Source organism: Triticum dicoccoides, chromosome 1A, assembly GCF_002162155.2.
Source record: "Triticum dicoccoides isolate Atlit2015 ecotype Zavitan chromosome 1A, WEW_v2.0, whole genome shotgun sequence".
Lineage (NCBI taxonomy): Eukaryota > Viridiplantae > Streptophyta > Magnoliopsida > Poales > Poaceae > Triticum > Triticum dicoccoides.
The window spans coordinates 389,031,167-389,053,505 of NC_041380.1; positions in this window are offsets into that span (position 1 = coordinate 389,031,167).

Genomic DNA, 22,339 nt, shown 5'->3' on the forward strand with positions numbered 1-22,339 from the left:
GGCGCGGTGGCTCGGGCCGCGGGGGCCCTCCCTAGGCCTGGCGGGCCGCGGTGGCGGGGACGGCGGCTGTGACCACGTGGCGGCGTGGGAGAGGCTGGGCGCGGCGAAGTGGACGCGTCCGGTCCGTCCCGGACACGTCCGGCGGTGGCGGTGGATGGATCTAGGGTTAGGGGGAAGAGTGGAACCGCGAATTTGAAGGAGGGGGTCTATATATAGGCATAGAGTGAGCTAGGAGAGTCCAAATGAGGTGCGGTTTTCGGCCACGCGATCGTGATCGAACGATCTAGATGATGGAGCAGAGTTAGGTGGGTTTTGGGCCAAATTGGAGGGGTGTTGGTCTGCAACACACACGAGGCCTTTTCGGTCCCTCGGTTAACCGTTGGAGTATCAAATGAAGCCCAAATGATACGAAACTTGACAGGCGGTCTACCGGTAGTAAACCAAGGCCGCTTGGAAAGTCTCGGTCCAATCCGGAAATGTTTAATCCCCACACACGAAAGAAGGATAGAAATGACCACCGGAGGAGAACGAAGCGCCGGAATGCAAAACGGACAACGGGAAAATACTCGAATGCCTGAGACGAGCACGTATGCAAATGCAATGCCCATGATGACATGATATGAGATGCATGACAACGATAACAACACACGGAGACAAAACCCGAACCCGAGGAAATAAACATAACTTAACGCCGGAAACGGCAAGAGTTGGAGTACAAATAGGGAAAGTTATATCCGGGGTGTTACATATTCATGAGAAGAAATTTGCTTATGTGAAGAGTAATGAAATTTCTATGCTTGTAGACCATGAAAAGAATGCTTTATGTGATAGTTATATTGTTGAATTCATTCATGATGCTACTTAAAATTATTATGAGGGAGGAATATATGCTTGTAGGAATTGCAATAATATCAAGTTTCCTCTCTATGTGCTTAAAGTTTTGAAGTTATGCTTGTTTTGCCCTCCTATGCTAGTTGATTATTGTTCCCACAAGTTGTTTGTTCACAAAATCCCTATGCATAGGAAGTGGCTTAGACTTAAATGTGCTAGTCATATTCTTCATGATGCTCTATTTATTTTACAATTCTTATCTTTTATGTGAGCATCGTTGAAATCATCATGCCTAGCTAGGGGCGTTAAACAATAGCGCTTGTTGGGAGGCAACCCAATTTTATTTTAGTTTCTTGATTTTTGTTCCTGTTTAGTAATAAATAATTCATCTAGCCTCTGTTTATATGTGGTTTTATGCTTTTAATTAGTGTTTTTGCCAAGTAGAACCTTTGGGAAGACTTGGGGAAAGTCTTGTTGATCATGCTGTAAAAAAACAGAAACTTTAGCACTCACAAGAATTACTGCCATATTTATTTGGAAAGTGCTATTTAGTTAATTCTTTTTGAAGATGATTAATAGATAAATTACTCAGGTCCAGAAATTTATTTGAGAATTTTATGAGTTCCAAACGTATACGCGTGATCCAGATTACTACAGACTTTTCTGTTTTTGACAGATTCTGTTTTTCATGTGTTGTTTACTTATTTTGATGAATCCATGGCTAGTAAAATAGTTTATAAACCATAGATAAGTTGGAATACAGTAGTTTTAACACCAATATAAATAAATAATGAGTTCATTACAGTACCTTGAAGTGGTGATTTATTTTCTTATACTAACGGAGCTTACGAGTTTTCTGTTAAGTTTTGTGTTGTGAAGTTTTCAAGTTTTGGGTAAGGATTCGATGGACTATGGAATAAGGAGTGGAAAGAGCCTAAGATTGGGGATGTCCAAGGCAACCCAAGGTAATATTCAAGTACAACCAAAAGCCTAAGCTTGTGGATGCCCCGGAAGGCATCCCTTCTTTCGTCTTCGTTCATCGGTAACTTTACTTGGAGCTATATTTTTATTCACCATATGATATGTGTTTTGCTTGGAGCGTCAATTTATTTTGTTAAGATTTGCTTGCTGTTATTTAGAACAATGTTTTTCATCTTTTATTTCAATAAAAGTGGCATTGATAACCTTTACTATGCCTATTTTAGAAGTCCACATGTCGCTGTTTGAAAACAGAAAGTTTACCGCTGTTGCAATAATTCCCTAGAAAAGTCAGAATGTGATAAAATGTTGAAACCTTTTGCATATTAAGGTCTGATAAATTTACTACAGTGGGAATTTTCTTTCACAATTTTTGGATCTAGGTAAGTATGGATCTTGCTGCACTCTTTACAGACTGTCCTGTTTAGGCAGATTGCTGTTATGTTTGCATTGTTTGCATATGTTTGCTTTTTTAATGATTCTATTTGAGGATAGGACTATTAAATATGCAGAGGAATTTAGTATGCAATGTTGAATAATAATTTTAGTGATTTGCTACAGTAGAGTATGATAAGGTTTTTGCAATGGTTTGTACTAACTTATCTCACGAGTCCTTGTTGAGTTTTGTGTGGATGAAGCTTTTGAGATTTAGGGAGACCATGATATGAGAGGAATTAAGAAGACACAAAAGATCAAGCTTGGGGATTCCCAAGGCACCCCAAGATAATATTTCAAGAAGTCGCAAGCGTCTAAGCTTGGGGATTCCCCGGTTGGCATCCCACCTTTCTTCTTCAACAACTATCGGTTAGTATCGGTAGATCCTAAGTTTTTGCTTCTTCACATGATGTTTGCTATTCTTAGATGTCATTTTATTTTGTTTTGCTTGATGTTTGAATAAAATACCAAGATCCGAAATTCTTAAATGTTAGAGAGTCTTCACATAGTTGCATAATTATTCGACTACTCATTGATCTTCACTTATATCTTTCGGAGTAGTTTGTCATTTGCTCTAGTGCTTCACTTATATCCTTTTAGAGCACGGTGGTGGTTTTATTTTTGTAGAAATAGATGAACTCTCATGCTTCACTTATATTATCCTGAGAGTCTTTAGAACAGCATGGTAATTTGCTTTGGGTACGAAATTAGTCCTAATATGATGGGCATCCAAGAGGGATATAATAAAAACTTTCATATAAGTGCATTGAATACTAAGAGAAGTTTGATACTTGATGAATGTTTTGAGATATGGAGATAGTGATATCAAAGTTGTGCTAGTTGAGTAGTTGTGAATTTGAAGAATACTTGTGTTGAAGTTTGCAAGTCCCGTAGCATGCACGTATGGTAAACATTGTGTAACAAATTTGAAACATGAGGTGTTATTTGATTGTCTTCCTTATGAGTGGCGGCCGGGGACGAGCAATGGTATTTTCCTACCAATCTATCCCCCTAGGAGCATGCGCGCAATACTTGGTTTTTGATGACTTGTAAATTTTTGCAATAAGTATATGAGTTCTTTATGACTAATGTTGAGTCCATGGATTGTACGCACTCTTACCCTTCCATCATTGCTAGCCTCTTCGGTACCATGCATTGCCCTTTCTCACATTGAGAGTTGGTGCAAACTTCGCCGGTGCATCCAAACCCCGTGATATGATATGCTCTTTCACACATAAACCTCCTTATATCTTCCTCAAAATAGCCACCATACCTACCTATTATGGCATTTCCATAGCCATTCCGAGATATATTGCCATGCAACTTTCCACCATTCCGTTTATCATGACACGTTCATCATTGTCATATTGCTTAGCATGATCATGTAGTTGACATAGTATTTGTGTCAAAGCCACCGTTCATAATTATTTCATACATGTCACTCTTGGTTCATTGCATATCCTGGTACACCGCCGGAGGCATTCATATAGAGTCATACTTTGTTCTAGTATCAACTTGTAATCATTGAGTTGTAAATAAATAGAAGTGTGATGATCATCATTTTCTAGAGCATTGTCCCAAGTGAGGAATAAAAAAAGGAAAAAAAGAGAAATGCCATAAAAAAGAGAAAGGCCATAAAAAAAGAGAAGGCCCAAAAAAATGCGAGAAAAAGAGAGAAGGGGCAATGCTACTATCCTTTGCCACACTTGTGCTTAAAAGTAGCAACGTAATCCTCATGATAGAGAGTCTCTTGTTTTGTCACTTTCATATACTAGTGGGAAATTTTCATTATAGAACTTGGCTTGTATATTCCAACAATGGGCCTCCTCAAGTGCCCTAGGTCTTCGTGAGCAAGCAAGTTGGATGCACACCCACTTACTTTCTTATGTTGAGCTTTCATACATTTATAGCTCTAGTGCATCCGTTGCATGGCAATCCCTACTCCTTGCATTAACATCAATCGATGGGCATTTCCATACCTCATTGATTAGCCTCGTTGATGTGAGACTTTCTCCTTTTTGTCTTCTCCACATGACTCCCTTCATCATATTCTATTCCACCCATAGTGCTATATCCATGGCTCGCGCTCATGTATTGCGTGAAGGTTTATAAAGTTTGAGATTACTAAAGTATGAAACAATTGCTTGGCTTGTCATCGGGGTTGTGCATGATGAGAGAATTCTTGTGTGACAAAAATGGAGCATGACCAAACTATATGATTTTGTAGGGATGAACTTTCTTTGGCCATGTTATTTTGAGAAGACATGATTGCTTAGTTAGTATGCTTGAAGTATTATTGTTTTTATGTCAATATAAACTTTTTCTTGAATATTATGGATCTGAATATTCTTGCCACAATAAAGAGAACTACATGGATAAATATGTTAGGTAGCATTCCACATCAAAAATTCTGTTTTTATCATTTACCTACTCGAGGATGAGCAGGAATTAAGCTTGGGGATGCTGATACGTCTCCAACGTATCTATAATTTTTTATTGTTCCATGCTATTATATTATCAACCTTGGATGATTTATATGCATTTATATGCTATTTTATATGATTTTTGGGACTAACCTATTAACCTAGAGCCCAGTGCCAGTTTCTGTTTTTTTCCTTGTTTTAGAGTATCGCAGAAAAGGAAAATCAAACGGAGTCCAATTGACCTGAAACTTCACGGAACTTAATTTTGGAAGGAAAGCAACCCCGGAGACTTGGAGTCCATGTCAAGAAAGCAACGAGGAAGCCACGAGGCAGGGGGGCGCGCCCACCCCCTGGGCGCGCCCTCCACCCTCGTGGGCCCCTCGTGGCTCCCCCAACGTACTTCTTCCTCCTATATATCTCCATATACCCTAAAACGATCGGGGAGCACAATAGATCGGGAGTTCTGCCGCCAGAAGCCTCTGTAGCCACCGAAAACCAATCTATACCCATTCCGGCACCCTGCCGGAGGGCGAATCCCTCTCCGGTGGCTATCTTCATCATCCCGGTGCTCTCCATGACGAGGAGGGAGTAGTTCTCCCTCGGGGCTGAGGGTATGTACCAGTAGCTATGTGTTTGATCTCTCTCTCTCTCGTGTTCTTGATTTGGCACGATCTTGATGTATCGCGAGCTTTGCTATTATAGTTGGATCTTATGTTTCTCCTCTGAAAGTGCAACTATCCCTAGGTGGTTTTGGTAATTCATAACAACATATAGCTCAATGAGCTAATGCTATTCCAAGATGATTATTTCAGGAAAGCTCAATGATTGGTATGGCATGGATGTGAAAGTGGAACCCTCAAAATGCTAAGGAAAAAGGATTGGCTCAAGCTCAAAAGCTCAAGACTCTTCATTTTATATTTTAGTGATCCAAGATCACATTGAGTCTTTAGGAAAAGCCAATACTATCAAGGAGGGATGAGGTGTTGCTTAATGAGCCTCTTGCTTCATGTGCTTAGTGATATGCTCCAAAAACCCTCAACTACTTTCCCATATCCACATTTGACCTAAACCCTAAGCCAAACTCGGTCCTACCGATTCTTCCTATCCGGCGCCACCGAGTTTCACTTGTCATTAGCCACTGCCAAACCCTAGCAATTTGGTTCTACCGATAGGGATCTCGGTCTCACCGAGATGGGATTGCAAACTCTCTGTTTCCCTTTCATAACTTTTCGGTCTCACCGAAAGAGCAAATCGGTCCCACCGAGATTGCAATGTAAATTGAGAGTTTCCCCTTTGTAACTTTTCGGTCTCACCGAAAGAGCAAATCGGTCCCACCGAGTTTGCCTGACCAACTCTCTGGTTAGCTAATTACCAAATTCGGTCTCACCGAGTTTGTGTAATCGGTCTCACCGAGATTCCGTTATGCCCAAACCCTAACCATATCGGTCCTACCGAGTTGCATGTCAGTCCCACCGAAAATCTCTAACGGTCACTAGGTTTACATTTTCGGTCCGACCGAGTTTGTTGATTTGGTCCCACCGAGATTGGAAAACTGTGTGTAACGGTTGGATTTTGTGTGGAGGCTATATATACCCCTCCACCTCCTCTTCATTCGAAGAGAGAGCCATCAGAACACATACACCATTCCAACTCGTATGTTCTGAGAGAGAACCACCTACTCATGTGTTGAGACCAAGATATTCCATTCCTACCATATGAATCTTGATCTCTAGCCTTCCCAAGTTGCTTTCCACTCAAATCTTCTTTCCACCAAATCCAAATCCTATGAGAGAGAGTTGAGTGTTGGTGAGACTATCATTTGAAGCACAAGAGCAAGGAGTTCATTACCTACACACCATTTGTTACTTCTTGGAGAGTGGTGTCTCCTAGATTGGCTAGGTGTCATTTGGGAGCCTCCGACAAGATTGTGGAGTTGAACCAAGAAGTTTGTAAGGGCAAGGAGATCTCCTACTTCGTGAAGATCTACCGCTAGGGAGGCAAGTCCTGTGTGGGCGATGGCCATGGTGGGATAGACAAGGTTGCTTCTTCGTGGACCCTTTGTGGGTGGTTGCTTCTTCGTGGACCCTTCGTGGGTGGAGCCCTGTGTGGACTCGCGCAACCATTACCCTTTGTGGGTGGAGCCCTGTGTGGACTCTCGCAACCGTTACCCTTTGTGGGTTGAAGTCTCCATCAACGTGGATGTAGGATAGCACCACCTATCCGAACCACGGGAAAAACATCCGTGTCTCATATTGCGTTTGAATTCTCCAAACCCTTCCCTTTACATTCTTGCAAGTTGCATGCTTTACTTTCCGCTGCCAATATACTCTTTGCATGCTTGCTTGAATTATGTGATGATTGCTTGACTTGTCCTAAAATAGCTAAAATCTGCCAAGAACTAAAATTGGGAAAAGGTTAAGCTTTTATTTGGTTAAGTAGTCTAATCACCCCCCTCTAGACATACTTTCGATCCTACAAGTGGTATCAGAGCTTTGGTCTCCATTTGCTTTGATCTCCATAGCTTTGGTGGTCATAGCCTTGGTTTCACAACCTAGGAGAGTATGGCGTCTAGCGAGGGAAATTACCACCGTAGAGGTCCCTACTTTGATGGTACTAATTTTGCTAGTTGGAAGCATAAAATGAAAATGCATATTCTTGGACATAACCCCGCCATTTGGGCTATTGTGTGTGTTGGTTTGCAAGGTGACTTCTTTGATGGGAGAGAACCAAACCGTGAAGCTACCGTGGATGAGTTGAAGATGTTGCAATACAATGCTCAAGCTTGTGATATTCTCTTCAACGGATTGTGCCCCAAAGAATTCAACAAAATCAGCCGTCTTGAGAATGCGAAGGAAATTTGGGACACTTTGATTGATATGCACAAAGGTACCGACTCCGTCAAGGAATCCAAGTTGGATGTGCTTCAAAGCCAACTTGACAAGTTCAAGATGAAGGATGGTGAAGGTGTCGCTGAAATGTACTCTAGGCTTGCTCTCATCACAAATGAGATTGCCGGCTTAGGAAGTGAAGAGATGACCGACAGATTCATCATCAAGAAGATTCTAAGAGCCTTGGATGGAAAATATGATACCGTGTGCACATTGATCCAAATGATGCCCAATTACAAAGATCTCAAGCCAACGGAGGTGATTGGAAGAATTGTTGCTCATGAGATGTCACTTAAGGATAAAGAGGAACTTCACAACAAATCAAGTGGTGCCTATAAAGCCTCATGTGAAGCCCCTACATCATCAAGTGAGAAACAAGACTTCAATGAAGAATTGAGCTTAATGGTGAAGAACTTCAACAAGTTCTACAAGAGTAGAAGCAAAGATAGAAGCTTCAAGTCAAGGTCCTACAATGACAAAAGATCTTCTAGTCAAGAGCGAAACTGCTACAGTTGTGGAAGACCAGGACACTATTCCAATGAGTGTACGGCTCCCTACAAGAGAAGAGAAGATTCTCCAAAAAGAAGAAGCAAAGAATCACCACCAAGAGAGAGGAGGAGTAGAGATGATCGTTATGAACGAAGATACTCATGGAGAAGCAAGGATTCATAAAGGAAGGAAAAATCATCAAGGAGTAACACAAGACGAAGACATCAAGCTCATGTTGGTGAATGGGTATCCGGCTCCGACTCCGACAGCCACTCCAAGAGAAGTTATCACTCCGACTCCGAAGATACTCAAGATGAAGGTGTTGTCGGTCTAGCACTTGTGTCAACCAACTCCTACGGCATATTTGACTCACCAAATGAAGGAATTGGAAGATGCTTCATGGCCAAAGGTCCTAAGGTAACACACCCCGAGTATGTTGATTTCAATACTGATGAAGATGACTTGTTAGGTGATGATTTGCTTGTTGACAACTCTAGTGATGAATACTATGATGAAACGTCAATTAAACATGCTAATCAAGATAAAATGAATGACAATGATAAGGAGAAGATTGAGGCTCTAACTAAAGAACTAAACACTCTTAAGTTAGCTCATGAAACTATCTTCGAAGATCATCGAGAACTTTTAAGAGGTCATGAGAAATTACGCTTTGAAAAGCTCAGTCTTGAGCAAGAGCATGAGTTCTTAAAAGCAATCAATGATGATCTCCGCAAGAAAAGCTCTTCTTACATTGCCAAGCGTTTACTCTTATCCACTTACATGCCTCAAGTCAAGTCTAGTAACAAGAACAAGAAAGATTCTTCCTCTAGCAGTAACAATGATCATGCTAAATCCAATATTGTTACTTCTAGTAGTTCTCTTGATTCCACTAATGATTCTCTTAGCCAAGTTACACTTGAGCAAGAAAATAGTTTATTGAAGGGAATTATAGAGAAAGGAGTGTACAAAAGTCTTGCCGGGAGTAAGCAATTCGAGGAAATTGTGCGCAAGCAAGGAATGCACCGGAAGAATCAAGGTGTTGGTTTTGAACGAAAGTTCAATGCCAATGGAGTTGAGTGGGAAGAAGATCAATACCCCAAGACAAAGTTTGTTCCTCAACAAGAGAAGTATACTTCTTTTAAGGGGACACAAGCTCAAGATGATCTTCCACCACAAGACTACAAGCAAAAAGGCAAGGACAAGCTTCAAGAGGAAATTGACGCATTTGAAGAAGCTCCTAAGACCTTAGTCAAGTGGATTCCCAAGACTACTTCAAGTTCCACTTCATCAAGTACGACTACAACTCCAAGGATTCCCATCAAGATGATGTGGATCCAAAAGAAGAAGAACTAGAGAGTTCTTGAGGGTGACTCCGCCAACATACTTCACTCTTATCATTTTGGCAAGAATAAGTGCAATCAACTTCCACATCTTGCACTAGTTCAAGGAGTCACAAACCCTCTTGTTGGTAAGACAAGGGACAAGGTAACCTAAAAGTTTTCATGGACATCATCTTTTGTGTGCATCACTCTATGTCTATGGATATCCTTGTTTGTTCCTTGTGGGACTAACCCATGTAGGTATTGAAAGTGCAATTCACTCAAATGGATAGCTCCAAGTGATCTACATCAACATTGAGCATCCACATCTTCAACATCTACATGAAGTCATCATCGACAAAACCCAAGGTTAGTTCATCCCTCTTAGGGGGGATATCACATCTAGGGGGAGCTTTACTCTAAGACTTGAGCTAAAGCAACTCTAAAAGATGTGAACACAACAATGCTTTATGTAAAAGTGGTAACCCCACTTGAGCTTAAACGATGAGTATGACCTATGATCAAGTGCTCTCACTTGACTCCTAAGTCAATATACTCATATATAGATGACCTTGTCATCGCAAATTGCTTGATAGATGCTAGAATTGGTTGTGCATGCCTTGCCACATATTTCATTTGCCATCTTATTGTGTGAGCATGCTGGTTGCATATTTTGCTCATTCGAGGACATCCACTTGTTGTTTTAATTGTTTGTTTTTATTTTCTTTTGCCAAGTGGATGGACAAGAATGCCTAAGTACCTCCCCTAGCTACCTATGCTTTTCTTGTCTCAAACTCTATTCATGCTGCATCACAAAATTTGATCAAGTCAGATTCGAACCACTCTGTGTGAGGAGCGCTCGGAGTCCCCGATTCGTCATAGACTTAAACTTCCAAAACCTCTTTATGATTCTCGGTCTGACCGATACCCCACTTTCGGTCCTACCGAGATCATTAAGTTGATCTAGGTTTTCGATCTCGGTGCAACCGATTTGAACATTTCGGTCACACCGAGTTTCAGTAACTGCCTGCAGTTATGAATCTCGGTGCCACCGAGTTGTTCCACTCGGTCACACCGACAGGGTCGGGCTATATATAGTCACGGGCAAAATTTGGAAATTTCTCCGAACCCCTTTGCCCGCGCGATAGCCTGCTCTGCCAACATGGTCTCCGGATCGTCTTCTCGCTGCCAGCCGTCTCCAGTCACTGGTCTCCGTCGCCGTCAACGGGAATTCTGCCCCGCTGTTGCCGCCGTAGCGAGTCTCCGCCGAACTAGGGTATGGACTCGATCACAGTGCTATTCCCCGTCCGATTCCTAGCACATTGTGTTCTTCATGATTCTTGCCACAATTGAAACACTCCTATCCAGTCAATACGCCCGTAGATTAGCTTTGATTCGAAAATTTTAGGGTTAGGTTTCCGCCGAAACCATCTCGGACCCACCGAGTTGAAAAACTCGGTCCCACCGATTTGACTTATGCCATTGCACAAGTGAGACTCGGTCTGACCGAGAATTACTTATCGGTGTGACCGATTTTGGAACTCTGTGAAACCCTAGCAGTCTTGGTGCCACCAAACTGTGACTCGGTCCTACCGAGTTCACTAGTTTAGGTTCCAAAACTGCTTCGGTATCACCGAGTTTGAAAATCGGTAGATCGGAGATGATTTCAGTGGGAAACTAAAACTAAGTTTTTGGATCATTCTTTTGCAAAAATCTCTGCATTTTGTGATGCTCATCTTTTCTACCTCATCTATAAACTGTTCACAGGGTCTGCAGTCAGACTTTGCAGCATGTCTGATCAAAGTGACAGCCAGAACATGTCAGAGCAGCAGGTGCACATGAGTGAGGGCACTAGTCCCTCCAGATCTTCAGATGAGGGCAGCAGGAGCACCCCTAGCAACTTGCCAAAAGCTGCCACCAGACAGAGGAAGAAGAGAACTTCTGATTTCGAAGATGAAGATTATGTGGCAGAGGAAGAGGCCACATCAAAGAGAGTTGAGCCAGCTCAAGGCACAAAGCCAGGGCTGAAAATCAAAAGGCCAGCAGGCAGGCAGCCCATGTCAAAGGCAAGAGCTTCAACTGAGAAGCCTGCACCCAAAGAGCCAGTTGCTACAGAGGGAAAGAAAAGAAAGGAAAGGGTCAAGAAGACCATAGCCAGAGTGCTAGGAAAGGCTTCCATCATGGAAGAGGAAGAGGAAGAAGAGGTAGCTGCACCAGCACCCAAGGCACCCAAGTTGATGGGTGATGCCATAAGATCAGGGGCTACTGCATCTAAGCCCAAAGCTGCCTCCAAGCCAAAACCAAAGAGGAATACAAGGAGCATTCCTGCAGCTGAGAAGAATAAGGCCCCAGTGCCTGAGACTGTTGTTGAAGAAGAGGATGAAGAGCAAGTTCTGAGAAAGCTCAAGCCCAAGATCCCAGACCACAACGATGCGCATCCTGTGGCTGAGGACATGAAGCTCAGGAGAGATTCAGGGCTGAGGAAGTGGAGAGAAGCAGACCCGTATGCTTCAAGGAGGAGGACTGCTGTTGACTACAGATTCCACACTAAGGAACAACAGGACTTCTATGAGATAGTGCTGCTTGATAAGAAGCCAATAGTCTGTGATATGAGATGGGTTGACTGGCAGTACATCAAGGACAATGAGGATCACTATCCTGGAGTGCAAGATAGCTTCATAGCTTGTGGAGTAGCTAACTTTGTTGGGCAGAAGCTCACAAAGTGGAATGAGGAGCTTATAATGCAGTTCTACTCCACAACACATTTTTATTCAGATGGGAGGATCACATGGATGTCTGAGGGTACAAGGTACCAATCCACAGTTGCTGAGTGGGCACAGATCATTAATGCCCCAGAGGAGCATGATGATGACTTGGACATATATGCCAAGAAGAAGATGGACCATAACTCTATGTCCAATATGTACAAGGAAATTCCCAATGAAGCTCTTGACACCTTCAAATTTGGGTCTGTGCATTACCTTCTGTCAGGGCTGCCAACTATCAATTGGATCTTGAGGCACACCTTATTGCCCAAGTTTGGAGATCACAAGATGATCAGAGGCCATGCTATCAACTTACTACATGTATTTGATGTACCTCAGAAGTTCAAGGTGATGAGCCTCATAGTGGAAACTATCAAAAGGACTGCAGCAGATCAGAAGAGGAGTTGCGGATATGCCCCTCAGATCCAGGAGCTCATTAACTCCAAGATGGGCACGAGCATATATTTATTGGACAAGGAACACCTGCCCATCCGTCCAGATTTTGAGGACAATCAAGTTGTCATGACTGAGAACGAGCCATCATCTTCCCAAGCATACGCAAAGAAGGAGAAGGCAAGGAAGGAGAAAGCTGCCAAGATTCCAACTCAAGAGGAGGCATCTGAGTATTTCTTGAAGACCAAACAAGAGCAGCTTGGTTACCTAATTGCATCCACCCTACGGATTGAGCAAGGTCTAGCAACCCTAACTCAAAACCAGGCAAGCCTAGAGAGAATCATGGAACAAAAGTTCTATGACTTGGATGTCAAGGTAACGGAGATTCAGACTACAGTGGAGCAGCTCCAAGATGATATGCAGGAGAGGAGAGGCAGGACTACCACTCATGCCTTTGCCAGAGTGCCACGAGGTCCGAGGTCGTCTGTCGTGCCAGTTGCTGACACAAGAGCCACCACCTCAGCACCAGCTACAGCCTCAGTTCCACCAGCTCCAGCATCTACTTCAGCTCCAACTCCAGCGTCTACTTCAGCGTCTACAGAAGCCTTCGTCCTTGGAGTGATCCGGACTCCACCACCACCAGAAGATCAAGCCTGAGCGTCGATCTAGTACTATGTATTTTCTAGGAACTTTTTGGTAACTTGTTGCCAAAGGGGGAGAAAAATGTATAGATCATAGGCTTCGAGAGAGAGAGTGTTGCTTTTCTCTCTTGCTTTATTTGGTGGTTTTTCAAACTTGTTTGCTTTTGAGTGCTTGAGATACTACGTCATTATTTGTGAGACATTGATGATCATGTGCTTGATCATAAGCTACACTTAATGCTTGCTTAATGCTATTATCTTATCTATCTTATGTGATCTTTCACTATTCTTGGTGATGAGTGCATGTATTTCATTCTTATCATTTTAAGCGCTCCACCAAGATGTATGTGACATGGAAGAGTAACCCATGACTCTAACTCCTTGTGCATTTGCAGTCCAAAGAAAATTTTAAATATGCACAAATTTAGGGGGAGCTCTTACTTATCACATACTTCTCAAAGCGACGATATATTTCATGCTTATTATCATTTGTCGAAGCTTTGATCTATATGTTGTCATCAATTACCAAAAAGGGGGAGATTGAAAGTGCAACTATCCCTAGGTGGTTTTGGTAATTCATAACAACATATAGCTCATTGAGCTAATGCTATTCCAAGATGATTATTTCAGGAAAGCTCAATGATTGGCATGGCATGGATGTGAAAGTGGAACCCTCAAAATGCTAAGGAAAAAGGATTGGCTCAAGCTCAAAAGCTCAAGACTCTTCATTTTATATTTTAGTGATCCAAGATCACATTGAGTCTTTAGGAAAAGCCAATACTATCAAGGAGGGATAAGGTGTTGCTTAATGAGCCTCTTGCTTCATGTGCTTAGTGATATGCTCCAAAAACCCTCAACTACTTTCCCATATCCACATTTGACCTAAACCCTAAGCCAAACTCGGTCCTACCGATTCTTCCTATCCGGCGCCACCGAGTTTCACTTGTCATTAGCCACTGCCAAACCCTAGCAATTCGGTTCTACCGATAGGGATCTCGGTCTCACCGAGATGGGATTGCAAACTCTCTGTTTCCCTTTCGTAACTTTTCGGTCTCACCGAAAGAGCGAATCGGTCCCACCGAGATTGCAATGTAAATTCAGTGTTTCCCCTTTGTAACTTTTCGGTCTCACCGAAAGAGCAAATCGGTCCCACCGAGTTTGCCTGACCAACTCTCTGGTTAGCTAATTACCAAATTCGGTCTCACCGAGTTTGTGTAATCGGTCTCACCGAGATTCCGTTATGCCCAAACCCTAACCATATCGGTCCTACCGAGTTGCATGTCAGTCCCACCGAAAATCTCTAACGGTCACTAGGTTTACATTTTCGGTCCGACCGAGTTTATTGATTCGGTCCCACCGAGATTGGAAAATTGTGTGTAACGGTTGGATTTTGTGTGGAGGCTATATATACCCCTCCACCTCCTCTTCATTCGAAGAGAGAGCCATCAGAACACATACACCATTCCAACTCGTATGTTCTGAGAGAGAACCACCTACTCATGTGTTGAGACCAAGATATTCCATTCCTACCATATGAATCTTGATCTCTAGCCTTCCCAAGTTGCTTTCCACTCAAATCTTCTTTCCACCAAATCCAAATCCTATGAGAGAGAGTTGAGTGTTGGGGAGACAATCATTTGAAGCACAAGAGCAAGGAGTTCATTACCTACACACCATTTGTTACTTCTTAGAGAGTGGTGTCTCCTAGATTGGCTAGGTGTCACTTGGGAGCCTCCAACAAGATTGTGGAGTTTAACCAAGAAGTTTGTAAGGGCAAGGAGATCGCCTACTTCATGAAGATCTACCGCTAGTGAGGCAAGTCCTGTGTGGGCGATGGCCATTGTGGGATAGACAAGGTTGCTTCTTCGTGGACCCTTTGTGGGTGGTTACTTCTTCGTGGACCCTTCGTGGGTGGAGCCCTGTGTGGACTCGCGCAACCATTACCCTTTGTGGGTGGAGCCCTGTGTGGACTCTCACAACCGTTACCCTTTGTGGGTTGAAGTCTCCATCAACGTGGATGTAGGATAGCACCACCTATCCGAACCACGGGAAAAACATCCGTGTCTCATATTGCGTTTGAATTCTCCAAACCCTTCCCTTTACATTCTTGCAAGTTGCATGCTTTACTTTCCGCTGCCAATATACTCTTTGCATGCTTGCTTGAATTATGTGATGATTGCTTGACTTGTCCTAAAATAGCTAAAATCTGCCAAGAACTAAAATTGGGAAAAGGTTAAGCTTTTATTTGGTCAAGTAGTCTAATCACCCCCCTCTAGACATACTTTCGATCCTACATCCTCCCCCTCTACTCTCTTGTAATGGATTGAGTTTTCCCCTTTGAAGTTATCTTATTGGATTGAGTCTTTAAAGATTTTAGAACACTTGATGTATGTCTTGTCATGCGTATCTGTGGTGACAATGGGATATCACGTGATTCACTTGATGTATGTTTTGGTAATCAACTTGCGGGTTCCGCCCGTGAATCTATGCATAGGGGTTGGCACACATTTTCGTCATGATTCTCCGGTAGAAACTTTGGGGCACTCTTTGAGGTTCTTTGTGTTGGTTGAATAGATGAATCTGAGATTGTGTGATGCATATCGTATAATCATACCCATGGATACTTGAGGTGACATTGGAGTATCTAGGTGACATTAGGGTTTTGGTTGATTTGTGTCTTAAGGTGTTGTTCTAGTACGAACTCTAGGGCTCTTTGTGACACTTATAGGAATAGCCCAACAGATTGATTGGAAAGAATAACTTTGAAGTGGTTTCGTACCCTACCATAATCTCTTCGTTTCTTCTCCGCTATTAGTGACTTTGGAGTGACTCTTTGTTGCATGTTGAGGGATAGCTATGTGATCCAATTATGCTATTATTGTTGAGAGGACTTGCACTAGTGAAAGTATGAACCCTAGGCCTTGTTTCCTATCATTGCAATACCGTTTACGCTCACTTTTATCATTAGTTACCTTGCTGTTTTTATATTTTCAGATTACAAAAACCTTTATCTACCATCCATATACCACTTGTATCACCATCTCTTCGCCGAACTAGTGCACCTATACAATTTACCATTGTATTGGGTGTGTTGGGGACACAAGAGACTCTTTGTTATTTGGTTGCAGGGTTGCTTGAGAGAGACCATCTTCATCCTACACCTCCTATGGATTGATAAACCTTAGGTCATCCACTTGAGGGAAATTTGCTACTGTCCTACAAACCTCTGCACTTGGAGGCCCAACAACGTCTACAAGAAGAAGGTTGTGTAGTAGACATCAGTATTCACACATGTATTACGATTTCCGGATAACACAATTATAGTATGAACAATAGACAATTATCATGAACAAGGAAATATAATAATAACCATTTTATTATTGCCTCTAGGGCATATTTCCAACATTTGAGAGAGCCAAAATTATGCCATGACTTGTTAAAATTTCTCTCTATGCTTCACTTAAATTTTTATGAGCTATGGATTTGCTCTATTGCTTCACTTATATCTTTTTGAGCACGGTGTGCTTTAGTATTTTTGAAGAAATGCTCTCTTGCTTCACTTAGATCTATTTGAGAGTTAGTAAATTTTTTAAGAAATTCTCTCTTGCTTCACTTAAATTAATTTGAGAGAAAGAAATATTATGCTCATGATCTTCACTTATATTTGATTGAGCTTATCAGAAACAACAGATGCAAATTAGTCCCAAATTGATAGATATCCAAGAAGGATATAATAAAAACTTTGATGAAGATCATTGGACAAAATAAACTTGATTCTTATTAATAGTTTTTAGATATGATGATGTGATATGATATGTGAGTCATCTTGATGAGTAATTATTCTTTTAGTAAGAATATTGGTGTTAAGGTTTGTGACTCCCTATGCAAGCACGAAAGTCAATAGTCATGCAATGAAATTATATCCTACTTGTGGTGCATTGTTCGGTGTTAATTATGCTTAATGCTCACTTATGAGATTATTCGTTTCTTGGTTGGTCGCTTCTCAATCTTTTGCTAGCCTTCATTTTGCACTAAGTATGATCACTACTTGTGCATCCAAAATCCTTTAAACCAGTTTTGCCACATGAGTCCACTATACCTACCTATATGTGGTATTCTTTTGCCATTCTAAGCAAATTTGTATGTGCCATCTCTAATATTCAAAATAAATTTCTCTTTTGTGTGCTCGTATCGCTCATGAGGCGGTGAGGGGTGGCTAATATTTCCCATGATAGATGTGTTATTCTCACGATGAGTGTTTATTCACTTGTCATTGCATGAGAGTAAGGCAAAGGTATTAGGGATGCCCAGTCCGAAAATGAAAAATGAATTTACTTTATGTTGTCAAATAATAAATTCCTTGGAAAGTGTTGGTATGGAAGGCACTCGTGGATAAGGTTAGCCATGGAAAGTGAAAGTATGGTGGACAAAGAATAAACTTTAATTTCTGTTTGGGAACCGCCTATGATATATCTAGCATGGAAAGTGTTGGAACTGTAAGTCGTTTTCGTTGGTGGGAAAAGTATGCCTCTCAAAATGTTTTTATCTCTCAATTTTTGCTTTGAGCTCTAGCGCCTCTACAAATCCCTACTTCCCTCTACGAAGGGCCTTTCTTTTATTTTATGCAATTTTTATTTTGAATTTGAGTCTCCATCTTCTCTTATAAAGCACCAACTAGGAGGCACTATGATCGTACTTGAGCATTGGGTGTAGTTAATATGCGAGTGTGTTTCATGAATGGATCAATGATTGAGCATGATGGGCTAGGGATAGCTTATTTTAGCGTTGATATTTTGAAAGAGATGGTTGCTTGTTGATATGCTTGAGTATTTAAGTTATCATGTCAAAACTAGACTATTGCTTCGAACAGTATAAAAGTCTAAATGTCCATGCTATAAAGAAAAGAATATGAGATGACATGTTAGGCAGCATTCCACATCAAAAATTCTGTTTTTATCATTTACCTGCTCGAGGACGAGCAGGAATTAAGCTTGGGGATGCTGATACATCTCCAACATATCTATAAATTTTTATTGTTCCATGTTGTTACATTATCAATCTTGGATATTTTATAATCATTTTATAGTCAATTAATATCATTTGTGGTACTAACATATTGACATGGTGCCAAGTGCCAGTTGCTGTTTTTGCATGTTTTTTACATCGCAGGTAATCAATATCAAACGGAGTCCAAAGCCAGCGTAACTTTTTGTGGATTTTTTGGACCAGAAGGCAACCAATGGGCCGAAGAAGCACCTAGGGGCTGCTCCGAGGGGAGCACAACCCACCAGGGCGCGCCTGGAGGCCAGGCGTGCCCTGGTGGGTTGTGCCCACCTCAGGTGCCCCCCAAACCGCCTCTTTACTCTATGAATACCCCAATATTCCAGAAACCCTAGGGGAGTCGACGAAAATCAATTCCAGACACCGCAGAGTCTAGAACCACTAGATCCAATCTAGACACCATCACGGAGGGGTTCACCACCTCCATTGGTGCCTCTCCGATGATGCATGAGTAGTTCTTTGTAGACCTTCGGGTCCGTAGTTAGTAGCTAGATGGCTTCCTCTCTCTCATTTGATTCTCAATACAATGGTCTCTTGGAGATCCATATGATGTAACTCTTTTGCGGTGTGTTTGTTGGGATCCGATGAACTTTGAGTTTATGATTAGATCTATCTGTTTTTATCCATCAAAGTTATTTGAGTTTATTTGATCTCTTATATGCATGATTGCTTATAACCTCGTATTTCTTCTCCGATATTTGGGTTTTGTTTGGCCAACTTGATCTATTTATCTTGCAATGGGAAGAGGTGCTTTGTAGTGGGTTCGATCTTACGGTGCTTGATCCCAGTGACAGAAGGGGAACCGACACGTATGTATCATTTCTACTAACGATAAAACAATGGGGTCTATTTCTACATAAATAGATCTTGTCTACATCATGTCATCGTTCTTATTGCATTACTCCGTTTATCCATGAACTTAATACACTAGATGCATGCTGGATTGCGGTCGACGTGTGGAGTAATAGTAGTAGATGCAGGCAGGAGTCGATCTACTAATATTGGACGTGATGCCTATATAATGATCATTGCCTGGATATCGTCATGATTATTTGAAGTTCTATCAATTGCCCAATAGTAATTTGTTTACCCACTGTTTGCTATTTTTCTCGAGAGAAGCCACTAGTGAAACCTACGGCCCCCGGGTCTGTTTCTCATATTATTTGCCTTTGCGATCTATTTGCCTTTGCTTTTATTTTCAGATCTGTTAAAACCAAAAATACCTTGCTGCAGTTTATTCTTATTTATTTTATTTGGCGTTCGATCTATCAATCTACTACAATTTATTCACGTCCGTTTGCCAATTTTTGGCGCCGTTACCCGAAAGAGATTGACAACCCCTTTAATATGTCAGGTTGCGAGTATTTGTTATTTTTGTGCAGGTGTTGTTTACGTGTTGTTGCTTGGTCCTCCTACTAGTTCGATAACCTTGGTTTCATCACTGAGGGAAATACCTACCATTGTTGTGCTGCATCATCCCTTCCTCTTTGGGGAAATGCTGATGTAGCTTCAAGCCGCTATCACATACTCTGTTGTATTGTTGGTCGCCTATTCCCAGGCAAAGTTCATCTGGAAGACGTATTTCAAGTGCTCCCTGGAGGGGGCAACGAGAAGCACGCCAGCCCCTGCACCTTATAGGGAAAAGGCACCATCGAAATAATGATCCATTCTTCAGGCACTTCCTTCTCGGGGATAACCGTTTTCAGTACTTCCTCATCAGGGGTTGGCGTCCATTCAACAATTAACTCTGCGAATGCCCTGCTCTGAATTGTTGACGTGCTCTCAAACTTCAGGCCAAAGCTGGATAACTCCAAAGCCCACTCCACTATTTTGCCGGTAGCCTCAGGATTTCAGAGTATCCTTTGCAACGAGAAGCGAGTGACAACCGTGATCTCATGGGCTTGGAAGTACTGGCGCAGTTTCCTTGAGGCCATGACGAGACCAAAGATCAACTTTTGCACACCAGAGTATCTCTGAGGGAGTTCTGGATTATGGGGTCTCCGGACAGCCGGACTATATCCTTTGGCCGAACTGTTGGACTATGAAGATACAAGATTGAAGACTTCGTCCCATGTCCGGATGGGACTCTCCTTGGCGTGAAAGGCAAGCTTGGAAATACGGATATGTAGATCTCCTTCCTTGTAACCGACTCTGTGTAACCCTAGCCCCCTCCGGTGTCTATATAAACCGGAGGGTTTAGTCCGTAGAACAACAACAATCATACCATAGGCTAGCTTCTAGGGTTTAGCCTCTACGATCTCGTGGTAGATCAACTCTTGTAATACTCATATCATCAAGATCAATCAAGAAGGACGTAGGGTATTACCTCCATCGAGAGGGCCCGAACCTGGGTAAACATCGTGTCCCCCGCCTCCTGTTACCATCCGCCTTAGACGCACGGTTTGGGACCCCCTACCCGAGATCCGCCATTTTTGACACCGACATTGGTGCTTTCATTGAGAGCTCCACTATGCCGTCACCGTAAGGCTTGATGGCTCCTTCGATCATTGGTAACGATGCGGTCCAGGGTGAGTTTTTCCTTCCTGGACAGATCTTCGTATTTGGCGGCTTCGCACTGCGGGCCAACTCGCTTGGCCATCTGGAGCAGATCGAGAGCTACGCCCCTGGCCATCAGGTGAGGTTCGAAAACTTAACCTACACTGCCGACATCCGCAGAGACTTGATCTTCGACTGATTCGAGCCCATGTCAGGTACGCCGCACAATCACGACGAGCATCACGTAACTCTGTCGTCGGGTGGTGTTCGGAAGATCACATCTGCAACTACTCCGGCCCTTAATCCGGAGCAAATTGCGCCATACGTGGACGGGTGGATAGACCCCACCATGGAGGCCGCACTCTCAGTGGCGATAGAGCCGGATACTGACTTCACCCCTTATGAGAGCCGTGTTGCCGAACCACTGGATTCGTCTCCGGCCACGGACTCCGAGCCGCCCATGCCCGTTCCTATCGAATCCGATTGGGCGCCGATCATGGAGTTCACCTCCGCGGCTATCTTTCAGCACTCACCTCTCGGCGATGTGCTACATTCATTAAGGTCTCTCTCCTTGTCAGGAGAACCTTGGCCGAACTATGTCCGGCTAGAATGGGATGCAGACGACGAAGAAATTCGCTCCCCAGCCACCACCCACTTAGTAGCCACTGTCGACGATTTAACCGACATGCTCGACTTCGACTCCGAAGACATCGACAGTATGGACGATGATGCAGGAGACGGACAGGAACCACCGCCCACAGGGCGCTGGACCGCCACCTCATCATATGATATATACATGGTGGATACCCCCAAAGAAGGCAATAGTGACAAGACAGCAGAGGGCAACCCCTCCAAGAAGCAACCCAAGCGCCGACGTCAGCGGCGCCGCTCTAAGTCCCGCCATAGCAAAAAGTAGTGATACCGGCACAAGAGACAATAACACTCCGGATAGTGCCAAAGACGACAACAATCCCCTCCAGCACGATTTAGAGCGGGAGGATGAACAGGCTAGCCCTCCAGAGCGGGCAGCAAATGGAGAATCGGAGGAGGACAATTACATGGCTCTCTTCGAAGACGAGGTGAGCCTCGGGGACGAAGAATTTATCGTGCCTGAGGATCCCGTCGAGCAGGAGTGCTTCAAGCGCCGGCTTATAGCCACAACAAATAGCTTGAAGAAAAAGCAACAACAACTTCGAGCCGATCAAAATTTGCTAGCAGACAGATGGACCGAAGTCCTTGCGGCCAAGGAATACGAACTCGAGCACCCAACCAAGAGTTATCCAAAGCGCAGGTCGCTACCTCACCTTGAGGAGGAAGCATTGAAACCCACATCACCAGCGTATGATGCGGCTGACGGGCCACCTCGTGGCCGAGACAGAGAGGCATTTCAGCCCGAAGTCCAACCTGCACCCCGCCGCCAGTCAAACAAAAATACCAAGGCCCGGGGCAACACATGGGACCTGCGAGACGTATTGGAAAACAAGGCAAAACATGCAAAACCAATCTACGGATCACGGGGGCGCGTGATAACCCACAAGTATAGGGGATCGCAACAGCTTTCGAGGGTAGAGTATTCGACCCAAATTTATTGATTCGACACAAGGGGAGCCAAAGAATATT